The sequence below is a fragment of the Monomorium pharaonis genome, chromosome 5 (genome assembly GCF_013373865.1).
Source record: "Monomorium pharaonis isolate MP-MQ-018 chromosome 5, ASM1337386v2, whole genome shotgun sequence".
NCBI lineage: Eukaryota > Metazoa > Arthropoda > Insecta > Hymenoptera > Formicidae > Monomorium > Monomorium pharaonis.
Window position 1 is genome coordinate 23,311,320 of NC_050471.1, and position 15,619 is coordinate 23,326,938.

General features: G+C 29.6%; 1 long non-coding RNA gene across 12 annotated transcripts in view; it reads right to left on the reverse strand.

Annotated features, from left to right (window-relative positions):
• LOC105839991 overlaps positions 1-15,619 on the reverse strand; it is a 139,824-nt gene that overhangs the window by 32,219 nt on the left and 91,986 nt on the right. For 10 of the 12 annotated variants that reach the window (XR_004963447.1, XR_004963446.1, XR_004963444.1 and 7 more), the window contains one exon: positions 8,362-8,385. The exons of the other annotated variants lie outside the window; for them this stretch is intronic. This is a non-coding gene — a long non-coding RNA (uncharacterized LOC105839991). The remainder of the gene's footprint in view (positions 1-8,361; positions 8,386-15,619) is intronic. 12 annotated transcript variants of the gene reach the window in all.

A 15,619-nucleotide genomic window follows, 5' to 3' on the forward strand; every position in this document is an offset into this window, starting at 1 on the left:
AATAAACGGAAGCATAAGAAATATACAGTATGAAATATATGACATGAGATAACACACAGAAGAAACTAGAGAAGAGAATAATATGTAAAGGAAGAAATGTCGTAAATCTCCGTAAACCTATGAAAATAAAGCAAAAACTGCAGAAGTAAAAATATTTTTTTTAATATAAGTACCTATGTATTTTTGTAGAAAATATATGTAAAAAAAAATATATACAAATAAATAAATTATTCTACCTTTATTGAGTTAGTCATTTTATATCTTTATCAATTTAATTGTTAAATTGCATAAAGTGAAATTAATTGACGATTACTTCATATCGAAGTTTTAAAATCAAATATATTATATTGTGATTTCGTTGTTGGAGTTTTATTTTTTCTTATGATATACAATATTGTTTTCTGAATAAAGAAAATCCAAGCGCCTTGGACTTGACATTAATGCGAAAACCGCAAATGGATTTTAGTCGCTCCGATTTATTGCAGCCGCGTCGTAAATTTCGGCGTACACTAAAAAAAATTTACTAGATTGAAATAAATATTTTTTCAAATAGTATCCAGCAGAAGTTTTGTAAAAAATAAGTAATATTAATTTCAAATAAGATAATATTTTCTATAATTAAAAAAATATATTATACATTTTCTAGATTGATAGAAAATGTATAATACATTTTCTAAACTATAGAAAATATTATCTTATTTGAGCTTGTTAACTGAGCTTGTATGAGCCATAGAAACAAAATTAATGGACATTCGACGAACTTTTGCGGAACTGACTGTATATATAATAAACTAATCGATAATGAAAGAAATTCGAAAAACGAAGGACCCTAATTTTATTTATAAATACTGTTAAAGAAATTCGTCTAACATTAGCTTGATTAATATAAAATATTACAATTGATATTAGCTACGGTAAATTAAAAGAACACTGCATAAGTTTCAAAGAGAATAAACACTTTAATAATAAGACTTATTGTTAGCAATATCTTTAAAATTCTAAGGTTAAATTTTCCAATAAAATGTGCTACAAAGAAATATATTTCTAAAATATCAATAAACCTTCAAATCTTTTTGATTATGGATGCTGCTAATAATATAATCTTGAATTCAAAATAAGTTCAGACGATTATGCCATTATTATACTGGACAGTTTCCAAACGTTCGTAGAAATAACTAATATGATTTACAGGAATTCTTACGTGCGAGAAGAAATTGAAATATGACGCTGGTATTGCGCATAAACAAAATGGTTATATACTAAATGGTGTCGACGTCAAGCAAAAAAAATTAGAATTAACAGAAATAAAGAAAAAAAATTTTTTTTTAAAGGAATTCATACTGAAATTGTCTTGACTCTCGTGTCTTGACACCTATCCGTCATAATCCATCTTACGTTGAATAAAGAGATGTTCATGATTATCCTTTATCTAGAAACAGAAATATCTCGAAAAAATTCCCAAAATCACATCATTTTTTAAGACGTTCTTTTTTTAAGAATATGTATCATAGAATCTCAAAAATAACATAATTGCCATAATATGTTTTATTTCAAAAATACATTTATTAATTAATATTAATATTTATTAATATTATATAATACAATAAAATAAAGTATTTTTTAGACGCATAGTATGTTTCTAATTCTAGCGATTAAAAAAATAATTCAAAATATAAATTTTACGTTTTAGATTAATATTGAAATTGAGAGCTTCTGTTTTTTAGTAATTAATTCCTTCGAAATTAGTTAGCAATTTGCTCTCTCTCTCTCTCTCTCTCTCTCTCTCTCTCTCTCTCTCTCTCTCAGAAACAAATAGTGAACTAAAAATTAAATAATACGTTCAGATTGTAATTTAATAACAATTATTTCATTATCCTGAAATTTATCGAATACAAATAATCATTTGACTAGAGAAATATCGTAAAATATCGTAAAAATACAGTATACATTTCTTCATTTACGATTCGACGTGGGCTGGATTTATGATGGAGAGAATCGTGAGAGAGTCCAAAAAATATTTCTAACGTAAATTCCTTTTCTTTATTTAATCTGTCGATTTTTAATTTTTTGCTCGATGACGTCAATTTCCATTGACGTCTGTTCCGTTTCAATAAACATCAACTAACAATAACATCAATGTTACAATAACACCAATGTTACACTCAATAATATAAATGTAATACAACAATTATGTTATTAAGAGTAAAATTATTAAATATAACAATCAATAATGTTATGTTACTGTTAGTTTACTAGAATGTTAAAAAAAAAAAAAAAAACAACAGACCGTTTTTTGTACGTTTCCTTTTTAAAGGGACGTCAAACTAATTAAGTTATGTCACCTTTACGGCAACGTTTTAATTCACCGTTTGTTTTTAATCAAGTGTTTCTGACAAATGCGACACAAAGCTAATAGCTAATTTACACCGACTAAAGCCGTTATACAGAGGAACGGTGGCGCTTTCGCGAGGCCGTTAACGTCATTTGAAAAACGCAACGCGATAAAATTAGGCAAGCTTTTACAAAATGGCGTCCTAAAGTGTCTTGGACTTTGTAGTAAGCTGGCGTGCGGCGGAAGTGCGTAGGGATCCATTCGCGCGAAGAGGCTGTCTTGAAAGAGGAACATAGAATTAAACGATCTTAATCGCTTTCGCGTTGTTTCGCGGAGGCGAGGCGATTCCGGGAACCTTTCAAGTTCTGACACTCATGTATAATAGCATATACGCGAAATATACGCGGAATTTATGCATCGTGACGCAACTTTCCGCGCTATTTGCACCGTCTCTAGCGGCCGTGATGCGCCGCGATTAATTCCGACGTGCGTCAAGCGAATTTTGTTTGGTGCAAGCTCTCGCAATGATAAAGGCGCGCGTATGCTATCTGGACGGTTATGTATATGAGCGCCGACAATAATGAGCGCGAGCCTGTAATTACGCCCGTCCACGTCAATGCGAGTGAGCACGTACGAATAAACAGCCGAGTTATTATACCGAGTCCCGCGATTGGTACAATTGAAGTTCCGGCAGTGTCGTCAAGGCACAGGTGTCCCCCACGTGTCCTCGTTATTTGCGTCTCTTCCTCCTCTCTAACTTGATCTCCTTTGTATCGAAATGTATCTGCACGATATATCTGCCATTAAAGTGCAACTGGAGTTTGACGTAGCGGATATCTATTACACGGTGCGACACCACGTGATTGAATCACCTCGATTATTCCGGGCTTTCAATTTCAGTTTCAAGTTCTCTCGATTCCGATGAAGTGAATGAATAAAACCAAACTAAACCACTAGTCTCTTTTAAAACAAATAAATCGGTTATTTTAGAAACAACGTAAGTTTATTTTTAGTCGAAATTAACAATCAGAGAATTTACGTAACGAGAGAAGTACATCGACTAAAAAAAATAGTTACAATAACCGTAATATTACTATAATTTACCGTCATTTTTGGACCCAACCATACTTTTATACTTATTCAACAATTGTAGTTTGTTTAAACTATGTTAAAGTTTTCATAATTATAATATTGGTTTGTACCACTATTGAGTTCTATAGTATAACTGGAGCGGACTATCAAGGGGGGGGGGGGTATGGCCCAAACACACACACACAGGGTTAGAAAGTAACACGTTACTTATAATGTCGTTACTGTTACCGTTACTTTTTTCGATAATAATTTAGTAACGCCGTTACCTATTTCTATTTGTAACGAAAAAGTAACAACGTTACATTTTCTTTTGTAATGGTAACAAAATTAATCGTTATTTTACCGTTACTTTTTAGGCTGCGTTCCAACATTCACTATATAGTATTAAAAATCTATAGTTTACGTTATAGCCATTACACGTTATAGCATTTACATAACTGTAAGATTTCAACCAATCGCATTGTTTTAGTTCAGCCAAATTGATCAATCGCATTATTCAATTTCTTATGGTGTTTATGAAAATGTACAAGTAATGGTTCTTATATGCCTTATATATTTTTTCAGTACTGGCAGTGAACATTGGAACACAGTCTTAATATTCAGTGACACAATAAAAATGCTTTATTTTGATTGGTATATTTATAGTATGTCATTAGAAACAATGCAAACTATGGACCATCATCTATAAAGTAGTCGATAGATTATGCTATTAAGCACGAAAAACTGCAAAAAAGATTAATTATAAAATAATAATAAAAATATTCAAGATTGGGTAAATTAATACATTCTTTTACTAAATTTAATTTAATTTAATAGATTATAAAATTAATTCAGTTAAGTTAAAAGTTATATAAATAAAAAACTAACTCAGTTAAAGTTACGTTAAGATTAATTTAATTCAAGTTAAAGTAAAAGTTAATTTTGGAAAGCTTTATTTATATTTAATTAAAAAGCCGTATAATTTATTGAAATCAAATTACCAATATAATTACAATATCAATCATCAAATATATTTAATATTTTATTTGTAAATTAAGTAATAATATTAATTACATGAGATAACAAAAAAATATTATTTTCAGGCAGAAACGTATTTTTATTTTATAATTTTTTTCTTTCGCCCAGATATAATTTTTAATTTAGGAAAAAAGTTGAAGTTTATACGTTTCAAAAATAACTCGTTAAAGTTAAAAATTAAATCATTTAAAATTAACTAAATTAAATTAAAATTTATTAACTTTTTAACTTTATTATTAACTTTCAACTTTTTAACTAATTAAATAACTAATTACCTAACCTAACCCTGAAAATATTTAGAGATAAATATCTGTCTACTTTATCTTCAGTTTACATCCTTTTTCAAAGCCTTAAAATTAAAAAAAAAATAACGAAAAGTTACGATATTTTAAGCGTTACTTTTAAGTAATGATAACGCGTTACTTTTTACAATCGGTAACGAGTAACGGTAACGAGTTACTTTTTATCGAAAGTAACGGTAACAGTAACGCGTTATTTTTTGAAAAATAACTTTCTCAACCCTGCACACAACATACACATTTAAGTTGGCGTATAACCCATTGAGTTCCACAATGTGTTCATATTTTTAGCTAAGATAATAGTACACAGAAAAGAGAAAGAGAGCCAACCAAATCTATATCTATTCTTTACATTGGGCTGCAGTTTCTATAGTTTAGTATATGGAAGGCTCGCTCCAGTTATACTACAGAACTCAATGGTCTATACAACTTATGATATAGTTACCCTAGTCAAAATAAAAATTTTTATATAGCAAATTGTACCATGAAACAATTACTATAAACGTAATGGTTATTATTACTAATATCATGGTAATGAACTACTTACTATAAAAATGATACTCCTGATTATAAATATTTTGCTATGCCATAGTCGCAAATATCACACATTTTTTTAACAGTATAGTATTTATTTACGATTTGCGTTTTTATGAATTATATATTTTCTAACAATAAAATTAATCTTTTTTAGAACATAATCTCAAAGTAAGTAAGAAGCATTAATCTCTTAAAACATTAATTTTATGTAAATTTTATGAGCATTATAACATAATATTTTATAAATGTTTTAAATTATAAGTTTATAACGTAATATTCGTAAACATTACATTTACGGTGTAGAAATATTATTTTTAATGTTTTACTCAAATATTTTTTATAATAACAATATATACAACATTAAGAATTATATATTTAAAAACAATATATGTTATAAAATATGACTGTAATAACATTGTAATAGCATTGTGTTAATAATGTTAATATCTTACTAACTTGTCATTTTATAACATTTTAGGAAGAATTCGTTATTATATCTATAGAACCTTTTAATTAAAAAATTTCATTTTAAATACAAAAATATTTATTTGAATAAGAAACAAGATAATTTTTAAAAGTGACATATTCCACTTATTTTACGCACGAGAAAATAAGGCACCTTTTATATATCTTTAATTATTTTTAGTAATTGTAAAATGTAATTGTAAAAATTAATCAGAGAGGGAAAGTTTTTCTGGAAATGAGACTTTTAGACTTATGTTGTTTATTAAATGACTGTTAGGCTGATTAATTTTAATAAGTAAAATAAAACAGTACAAAAGCTACTGTGCACACTATATCATCATAATTCTTGATGCAAGAAAATGTTATTAGGAATAACATTTAAATAAAAGGAGTATAAAAGAGTTTTCGGGATGCCATTTAATTTTTTTTTACAGACAAAAGTTATCTTAGCACATTTCTGTTGATAAATTAATAATATACGAAAAACGAATAGGCAAATGCTGAAAATGCGAAAATAAGTCCCAAGTTAACATTCATTTTTATGATTTGAGGTAATACATTTAGACATAATGTGTAATAGATACGGATAAAATATTCTATATATAATATAAAAATATTCTATATAAATTCTACATCACGATTAATACGAAGGAATAAAATGCGATATACATGTAAAATATCATATTTAAGAAAAAGGATAAAAAACAAATGTTTTTGAATTGGGATATATATAAGCAGTTAGAACAAAGTATCGCTGAAAGTAATTGGGTACCCCTGCGGTCTATTTTCGCGTTGCTTTCGTTCGATAACGATCGCGTCCTGACCTTTCCGACCGTAAATTGCCGTCGTCTGACCTCTACTGCGACCTAGATCAGATCGAGGCGCCAATCGACGCCGAAAATGTTCACAATCCCAAGCACCGAATTTGGTATTCTCATCCGATTGCTTAACAGGTTTTGATATTAACTTACAATTAGAAATTATTAGTCTAGATCACAGTTTAAAATAGAGACAAAAGATGTCTTAAAGATGCTATTTAGACATCTTTTAAATAACATATTATAAAGTCGGTATTCATAGTCGAATCTTATATCAAGATTGTCTTAAATAATGTCTTAAGATTTTAATACAATATAATATTCTGTGTTTAGTTGATGACAGCTTAAGACAGTACTTAAGACGGTCTTATAAATAAATCGACTATGAATATAAGCCTAAAAAAGATCTTTATGATAGACAATTTTAAAACACCTTTAAGATGTCTCCTGACTGGATTTTAAACGTACGTGCTGTTTGGACTATAACTAGAATATAATTGGAATGTAAAAGGTACATCATAAATTAATAATATTAAAGTAAAGTTCGTTTAATCGTTGATAAACCGTATTAATTGTCCTAATTAATTTTATTTCAGTTGTCAAACAGATAATAATAAAATATCGATTTTTCGATCACATATCGATTGAGAACCACTAGAGAAGATACGAAAGTATTTGAATTTATAGCCCGCTTTCTCTCCCCATTATTAACTATTTGAGAATACTCTTTATTCTTTATAATCATTCTATTTTCGTCAGATATATGCCAAAAAAAAGAAGATATTTGCGACCGATTAATTTATCGTCGGAATTTTCCGCTTGACAGAGATTCGTTCTTACACAAGACTGCTGATTCAACAAATTTCATTGAGCCTTAACAGATAAATAATAGATGATTTGCATAATTCCATTTTTGTCGCAACTGAACTGTGTAAATCATCTCATTTCATCATGCATAGAAGGCGGAAAACAAGTAGTAAGATTTCCAAATTTATCATATCATCAATCAATCAGAATCGTATAATATTTTAAGACATTACTTGTGGCAGTCTTAAAATGAGATCTGACTATAAATATCGTTATATTGTCGTTGCGCACATATTATACATGACAAAAAAGTGCGCAACGACAATATAACAATATTGAACTTTTATCTCCTAGAGTCATTCATGACCTTAACAATATATGTCAAGATCAAAGTCATTGAAGGTAAATTCCCTATATTACATAATTATCACATTGTTATGTATTATATTTGCTGTTTAATATTATAAAATTTTATTTAGGTAATTTTATGTTATTTTAATATTACGTTTTTAATATATCCAGAATGTCAATATGTTTTTCTCACTCTATATATTTGAAATTGAGATTGATTACGCTAATCAGAAATCACAGAAAAAGCTGAGCGTATGCTTAACCTTTAATCATTATGATTATGATATGAAATCCATTATTACAAAGATAATAAGATATAACTCCTTGATACGTTTTAATCTTATTAAATTTCGCAAAGACAATGTTCTATTATTAATTTGTTCTTAACAAAATTAATATAAAATAAGATATAATAAACAAATAAAGAAGAATATGTAGAATAGAATAAATAGTAAGTGTTAAAGAGCATATAATATTGCAATGATGTGGAAGGAAAAACCGAGAAGGCGATTATATTTGTTAATCAAGAAGACAGTAGATAAAATATTCAAATAATAAATAAAGCTAAATTAAATTAAATCAGTAACAAAGGTTAGAGTGAAAAATATATAATTTTGTTGCGCATGCAATGTGGGAAACTCACCGAGATGCGACAACGAATATGGATCTGAAACAATAAACAGTCACGATTAAACGTTATACAGATTTTAATGGCTACACGCAACTTATCACCTTTATCAATAAGCGATTGTGATAATAAATAAAGTGAGTTCAACTCACTTCTAATAGAAATAAACAATAGATTTGTGATTTTGTCAAAAGACAATGGATGAACGTTGGTTTTAGCTTAAAAAGTGTAACATAAATTATACATAATTTTACATTATAATTATAATTAAATTTAAATTATATGTAAATTATATACATAAATTATTCCAAAAACTATAATAATACTTTGTGTAACAAGTGCTGAAAGTCGGCTTTTTCGGCACGAAATGTGAGGAGTGGATGCACAAGTCAAAGGCGAAAAAAGCCGATCCGCACGAGTTGCACATACTATTTTTTGTTACAAGTGCGTAGAAAATGTGTAACTTTTTCCCTAGGGTGGAAAGTGAAATGTGAAAAGTTTTACGTAACCTCCATGATCATGCAACTCAACGAAACATGGAAATATGAAACTTTTCACGTGAACTTTTCCGCCATTAAATGTGCGGGCAAAAAAAATGAAAACCTAGTGATATAACTAATTTTGTAAATTGTTACCTGGTCATGAAAAAGTTCAGGGGGTCTATTTTTGAAACGAGGACCCTAGATGTCGTATGCGATATTGTATGCTATCACATACAATATCGCATACGACATCTAGGGTCCTCGTTTCAAGAATAGACCCCCAGAAATGAATAGAGTGAAAAATAAAAAGTGAAAAGTAAAAAGTGAAAATTTTCACATAAAATTACACGATTGATGCCTAGGGGTGAAAAGGCGGGAAGTTTAGAGCAAAAGGAAGGATTTGTAGGGGATAAACGAAAAACAAAACTTTATTTCTATATATGTTTCATTGCCACTAATCACCACATATCGACTTTTTTACGCGTCTAATTTGATGTCCTTGAGTGACACAAATTGACAGGTTAACCAAGGTTTGCAAAAGTGGCAAAGCGTCAATAATTCTGCAAGAGTTATCATAGGCGTGTTGCGAGATGACAAAGAACTGACGATAAATCTACTAGAGTTATCGTTCGCGTGTCGCGAGATGATGTATATGTATATGCGAAAGTGGTAATGAAGCAAAAATATGAAAAATAATTAAACACGCAGAAAAAGTCATGCAAAATAGATATTTATGCAATTAGTGCGGTAAATCGGTTCGTTGCCCATACGTGCGGGATATGGACACACGAGTCAAAGAGGAGTGTGTCTACCCGCACGAACGAGCAATAGCCGATCCGCACATGTCGCATACAATATTTTTTCTTACCTGTGCGTCAAAATATTGGTCCTTTTGTAGTAATACGTGAGAAAAGGACCATTTGTCATGCACTGGTAGCAAAAAAATATTTTTTGCACGATTCACGCTATCTATTAGAGGACAAAAACTGTATAAAAAAGAATTATTTGTGTGAGAAAACTGTATGGAAATCGATAACTTTTTGCACGAGAAAATCACAGAAAAAGAATGACTATCGACACACGTGTAACAAAAAATTAATGTATAGAAATTAATTAATTACGGTCCCACCGTAAGGGACATAGAATCGGGCGGCAGCGCCGACTGACGCAGCATTCGGCGGATGTTCGCACGATGGGGAAGCCCTTCGGGACGAGTCGGGACCCTTCGGGCGGGGTCGGAGAGACTGGGGACCCTCGGGCGCAGCGATCGCAGATTGCGGCCCCGGTAGCATACGGTCGCACGCGGAGGGGATGAAGACTAAGGGCAACGACCAATATCATATTAAAGAATAAGTGAGTGTTCAGTATATGATTGGTTCTTGCCCTTAGTCTTCATCCTCTCCCTATGCGACTGTACGCTACCGGGGCCACAATCTGCAATCGCTGTTCGGGCGCTGCTTGCTTGATACACGCACGCACTTGCAAGTCGAACGTCCTCGCATACACTTGCATACGTTACCATAAGTGGCAATACACTCAAAGTAATCTAGTCGCATCACAGAACGTTCTAGTCGCGCCGTAGAACAAATTAACTGTGTCGATACGTAGTATCCCGTAGTCAGGGATCATAAGACTAGTCAACCGCTTAGATATTATTTGCGTCTGACGTACTCATGGTCAATAATTGACCGGCGACTTAGACAACCGCCTGGCATAACTGCTTAAGACAACCGCTTAGCTTAACTGCCTTAGACAGCCGCTTGACATAACCGCCTTAAACAACCGCTTCAAATCACCGCGCTGCCCAGCTGCTAACTCTGCCGAAATAGAGGGGACCGCAGCCAAACACGTGGCGAGTACGGCCATCTTGACTATCTATACGAAAGAATAAGAGCGTCTCTCTCTTCCACATGCGAAGGCCACGCTTCCTTGCCATTACCTACAATCTTGAATTTCCATTAACCTATGCATGGTTTGTATTACTGATTCGTATGTATGTACTGTTTGTTAAAAGAGATTTTGTTGTATGAGATATTTAAGTATGTATTAGCTATTTCCTTACAATGCTATATTGCTAATGCTTCTTTTTCTTATCATTCTACGTAATTACTATAGTGTTAATTTCTGTAACATAATTTCTCTTATATTTTTACATGAGTCTATGTAAGTTTTTATATGTATTGTGCTAAAGTGAGTGAGTGCCCATTCCCTCGTCTCGCGGTATATTACGATTAAGAAATTAAACTAGTATTAGTAAACCGTTGTTTTGTTTATGATAACGATTGCATATTCTTTTACTCTTTTTAAGAAAAATATTTAGATAAAAGGAAATGAAGTGTTTGTTTGTTATATTTAAATGTAAGAATAACCTAATATATTTTTTCTTTTCTCTTTTTGTGAATTCTTTTAATGAATACATCGTTCAATAATTTTTGATTCACTATTATATCATTGCATCAACCTTTATTAAATATTATATAGCATTAAGAATTATAACAATTCTGATTTTCCTTTTTCTATTTTCCTATTTGACATTAATCAAGGCTAGCTTAAACAAATACACAAATACAATTATACATACATATATATTTAAATGGAAATTGAATACCAATGAAACAATAGGCCTATCTTTTTTAGCTGCACTGCTACACTGGTGCAACAAGTTAAAGTAAGATAAATATATTTTTTCTCATTCTAACTTACTGCACCAGTGCAGCAGTGCACCGAAAAAGAACAGACCAATTGACCAAGTATCGACTTCCAATATTAAGTACTCTTACGTGATACTAGACATCAATAATAGTACTGATAGAATACTGTAATGATAGCAATGAGATAAGACTTCTGCAGAGATAGAGTACTTTTACGATACGAGATTACAGTATCACAATAGTAGAGGAAAGGTACTAATATCAGCTTGTTTTTGAATAGTATTTTTTAAACAAAAACTGAAAACAAAAGTTTAAAAGCATAAATACAAGTGTCTTCTATCAAATGGTATAATAATTTTTGTAATACTGTTTCGTGTTTTGTAATATTAATATTTTTGGAGCACAACTAAAAAATAATGTTTGAAAAAGTGGCTCCAGAGATGACATATGTATACAGACAAAGGATTCATATTATTTTTTGTCGATTTGTATATCTTATCTTAATCATATTGTTTTGCAAGGTTTATGTTATTTTGTTAGACTTCATTTAACAAACTTTTTAACAGGCAACTTTTTCGTGTCGTCAATCCGAGTACATGATTATACAACGCGACATTGAAGGTGAAGGTTACCATAAGTGAGGCCAAAATTGCCAACTTTGGTGATATTATTCTCTCCTCTCTCTGTCTCCCCCTCCCTCCTCTCTCTCTTTCGAACGCCCGAATATATATTTCTCTCGGTTCAAATAAAAATTTTTGACTCCTATGCAAACAGCTTATAAAGGTTGCTATAGATGATACTATATTTATAGTCTAATCTCACGGAGAAGTATATCGCTTTACATTCAATGGCGATTTTATACTTTAAATCGCACTACGAGGAAAATTTAAAAAATTTCAACAAAATAGTTTTAGAAACAGGTTTACAAACATGTAAAATAATCTAATATTATTAATAATGTACTCATTATTTTTTAAACTATGCAATTTACAAAAGAAAATTGTACAAATTTTATTTTTATCTTTGAAAATTTTATTTTATATAAAAGAACACCGTAAATGTATAAACTATTTTTGGTTTTTTAATTATCTAAGTAGATCATATTTTTTGGTATTCATGCAATGTTTAGTTTGCAAAAAGTAAGAAAAGGTCACTTTCTAAGTATCTGTGCTGACGTTGATACCTTTCTTTTACCGAAAAATATCGATACTGATTCTCTATACGGCATCAAAGGTAATTGTCGATCGATTTCATCTATTAGCTTTTATTCGTAAATGTCTGAATATTGAAACTAAATCGATTCCACCGTAATAATGTAACAGGATTTTACACGAGCGACATATCATAAAATCTCATAGCAAACTTCTCAAAATAAAATAAAAAAGACTTTTTGTCAATAAAATTAGCGGAAACTTAAATTATACCCATAGAATTATAATTTAAAAAATCTCTATAGATTATTATTATTATTATACACCGCTATACTTTAATTTAATTATACATTATATTTCTTGTATATGTATATGCGCCTTAATTTTAATCAACGCGCGATAAATATCTGCTTGATAATAGTTATCAGATCACGGAACTTTTTTGGCAACTATCCACTTGATTTGATTGGCACAAGTCATCGATTCTTTGTATGATTTCGTCGAAGTCGATTGTCTCCTTCTTCTTCTTTTCCTTTATCTCTTTATTGAAAATTATTATAGAACATGCGGTCCGCGTTCAAGGCCCGCAGCGCGCCACACCGACTGACTCTATCGACGCACATTAAATGAAATAGCAGGGAAAATTTTTCCCCTCGAGAGAGACAAAGCAATCTATAATCTATTTATAGATTATAAATTGCTTTGTCTCTCTCGAGGGGAAAAATAAAAAGAATCGAATGATCGATAGGATTTTCCTTGGCGTGTCCCTTTCATGTCAGATTACAAATGTATTATGCCCGGCCGACTAATTGTTTATTTTTTTTTTAATGCAACTGCAAATGTACTTTTTTTCAAGTTGATTAATTCTCATTTCTATGATAATTCTCAATCAATGTTTAATAAAAATTACTTTTATTTTGGCACAAAAATAAGAATAATTGTTTCTCATAATTTTTTAATACGATCCTTTTACCATAGTTTTTATCACAATTTTTAGAAATTTGCAATTATAATTATTTAAAAAATTTAGTTTTTTATTTTGGCATATTATAACTATTGTTTATTACAGTTAAAATTATAATTTAAATAATATAATTAAAAATTATAGATATTATTATATAAAATCAAACATATTTAATATCGATTGCAATAGAATTTTTAATTACTGTACAACTTTACATAATTCGTATTACAATATCTCAAATAGTCATAATGTCATAAAACTTTTTCACTTCACTCATCTCAAAATTGTGACGTGAAGTTATTTGGTAAACGGGATTCTAACGTAATGCTTAATATAATTTACTTATAAATTATTTTATATTCAATCTTTACTAATTTATTAATCTTAAAATCTACTTTACAATAAACTAATAAATTTATAAAAATTTATCCTTCTCCTAAATAAATACTATTTATTATCTTAATCTAAGTACATATTCATATACACTTACTTTGTTACGACTTTATCTATCAATTCTATCAATTTTGATAGAAAATAGAAGCTATTAATAGAAGAGAAGGTGGTAATATGGCCACCCATTTACATTTTATATAATAATTTTGTTAATAATTAATATTTTGAGTCGAAACTTTACAATTATATTCATCAAAGTGTGTTGTACATTAGATTTTAAATTCAAAGTTATGAAATATTTACTATATTATATATTATTTATAAAAATGTAACAATACTACATAATAGGCTGAAGCGAAACAGGGAGGGCAATGTGGCTACCACAAAAATAGATATAAAAAATTGATTTTGTTTAAAAAAGTGACAGTATTTTGTTAGAAAATTATATGTTTATGTAAAATAAATTGTTATATTAAAACAGATAATTTTTTTATTTATGGTTAACGGGAATTAAATAAAAATAATCTTTAAATTAAAAAAACGAATTGTTAAATATTTGATAAACAACAAGGATGCTGGCGAGCGTTGCAAACATTAAGTAGAACGCACCCAAAACATATTGTGCTATAATTACTGAAAAAATATTGCAAATAAAATATTGCCAAATACATACATTTACATATTCCTTCCTTCGCAAGACGTACTCGATTGTATATATTGTCACGTGAATGATTAATACCACAGCGACAATCGATTTATCGAGGAATTGTCTCGATATTGAGATCTCAAAAGTGATCATATTACCAGCATGTTTGGATGGCTACATTAAGAAAATCCTATATTATTATTTAATTTTGTATAACTCGAGATATGTACAGCCGAATAAAAGGACAAAAATTCAAAAAGATTAAATTACAAAAAATTAAATAACAAAAAAATATTCAAATGTATATACAATTGGGTGATAATGTGTTTAAGTTAAAAAAAGAGGAAGTATGTGTAATTAAATATTTAAATATAGCTCAAAAAATTTTCAAAATTCTCGAATGTACAAATATCTTGTAACAAATGTTGACTGTTGCGCTTTGTCATACTAGCGTCACTATATAACAAATAATACCATAAATAATTATTAAAATTTGTCAGTTAATAACAAAGATGTAACCATATCATGCGCACTGTCCATATTACCACCTGCCCATATTACCACAAATAATTATTAAAATTTGTCAGTTAATAACGAACATGTAGCCATATCATGCGTACTGCTCGTGTTACCACCTTCTCCTCTATGTTATATATTCCTTAAAATATTTAAGAATTTATCATTTATTAAAATAAAAAATATAATAATAGTGTTTAAACATGTTTTTATTATATTCAAACTAATTTATTAATATTTAACGGAAAAAACAAAAAAAATTAGGCACATTGTTTCAGCAAAACCAATCAGTGGCTTGATAATGAATCTCAAGTGTTGTTGCTAAAATAATCATTTCTCAATCTAAGAGTAACTGTGATCCAGCAATTAATTTATTATACTAATCAATATTCACCTATCTTAAAACACTTCATAAAACGGCAAAGTTATGCAATTCATCCTATAGCGTTTCGATAACGTGTAATCTAGCG